We start from the raw sequence: 2,069 nt of genomic DNA, 5'->3' as shown, positions 1-2,069 counted from the left end.
ATCCTCTAGACGAGCATATTTCTCATGCAAAATTCAGAGTTGCGTTCACCACTCTAGAAAACTCTATAGCAGCATAGAATGAACAACTAGCTACTATTTTGGCCAACTCAATGGCCAATAATGCTGCTAAAATAATTCGGCACCTCACCCAAATGTATCCTTCTTCTTTCACGAGATCCAAGTCTGAAGATTATCCACAGAAATTCTTAGATATGGTTCAAAAGGTAACGGATGCTATGGGGGTGAAATTTAGTCAGAGTGCTAAGTTTGCTGCATATCAGTTACAGGATATAGCCCATACTTGGTTTAAGCAGTAGAAGGTTGATATGGGTGTAGATGCAGGACTGTAGAATGGAAAGAGTTTTCCACAGCTTTCTTTGATAGATTCTTCCTATTGGAGTTGAGGGAGGTCAAGGTATTAAAGTTTATTAACTTGAGGCAGGGAAGAAAGAGCGTGAGGGATTACTCCATCAAATTTACTCAGTTAGCAAGATATGCACCTTATGTGGTAGCTGATAACAGGTCCAAGATGAGTAATATTGTGTCTGGCATATCTGATAGTGTGATCAAAGAGTGCAGGACCGTAATGCTTATTATTAAGATGGACTTGTCTAGGATGACTGTAACGCCTTGAGTTTGTACTCCGTATGCTACACGGTGCTTATAATCTCGAAGGACCACAAGCTAACCCATGACTGGTACCTGCTGCAATAACTGAGTAATAAATACTGTAATTATGTGAAAATAGGAAGAAACTTTCCATAAGGTTCAATGCTATGAATATTATTGAATATGGTATCATAATACCAAAACTGAACATCTATACTGAAAAATAGAATAACTGTCTGAAAATACTATAGTCTAAAAAAGCCTCTAATTGTATGAACTATGGAGTTGAAGGGTCAATCTCCCGACTAAACCCATCTACTAAAATAAATTTGAAGTACTATAATTAATAAGCATGTCATCAAACTATGAGGACTCACCATTACTCTGAATGCTAAGAATCTAAACGACTAAGGGTGCTCTGAAGCCTGTGCGTCGGAACCTATGATATAAGTATCATAGCAAAGAGAAAAACATGTGTCAATACTTTGAATTTACTGGTATGCTCAGTGAGGTAGGCTAAAATATGTATGGGTTCATATGCATGAACAATAATAATTGAATAACATGAGTATGACTGAGTAAGAGTACATGCATGAACACATAGACTATAACTGAGATCATGATAATACTGACTACTGAATTGGAATACTGATAACCGATATCTAGGATTAAAAATACAGTATTACTGGTTATCTAACTGGCTGTATCTGACAGTTTTGAGTACCGTGGAACCATACTGAATTCCATACTGAGTTGGGTGACCATGTCTGATAGTCCTGAATTTGTAGAACTGAACTGAGTTCTATTCTGAGAATGAAACTGGAATTGAGACTGTGGGAAGTAATCACCTAACCGACATACCCCTTCTCTAGTTAATTTGGGGTCCAACCTGTAACCCCAGTAGGAAGGGTGTCAATACCATACCATGGGTAAGGACAAGCTGTAGGTTAACCCTCTTTGACAGAAAGCTCTTCCGTCAACCCTCACTGGTAGGATAACTTGGATGAGAAGTATCAACCCTCATAATATCTGGCAGGAAGACATTTCAACCTATACTGGCTACATAGTTATGGAACACAAGGATTGCTTCTAAGGATCACGTCCTCTGCTGGCAAATCACTCCCCATCCTTGGGTTTACTCAGTGCTGAATCCTAGGCCCAACTTAATAGACACTGAAATAATTTTTAGTTTGTACTAGGCTGGACTGAGCTGTTACTATGATTACTGTTTAGCTGAACTGAACTGAGTTCACTGATTTCTATTGACTGACGGAATACTACTAAATTCTGTTAGCTGACTGAGTTTACTAAGGTCTAAACTGGATACTAAATTAGACTGGACTAATATGGATTCTATTGAGTTTTTCCTAAATTTTGTAACTGATTTAGAGTACTACTGATTGTGTCATGACTGATATTATTCTATGACTGACCATATCTCTAGGTAATCAACTAAATTT

This window comes from Capsicum annuum, chromosome 1, assembly GCF_002878395.1.
Source record: "Capsicum annuum cultivar UCD-10X-F1 chromosome 1, UCD10Xv1.1, whole genome shotgun sequence".
NCBI classification, from domain to species: Eukaryota; Viridiplantae; Streptophyta; class Magnoliopsida; order Solanales; family Solanaceae; genus Capsicum; species Capsicum annuum.
Note: the sequence above shows the minus strand (reverse complement) of the source record.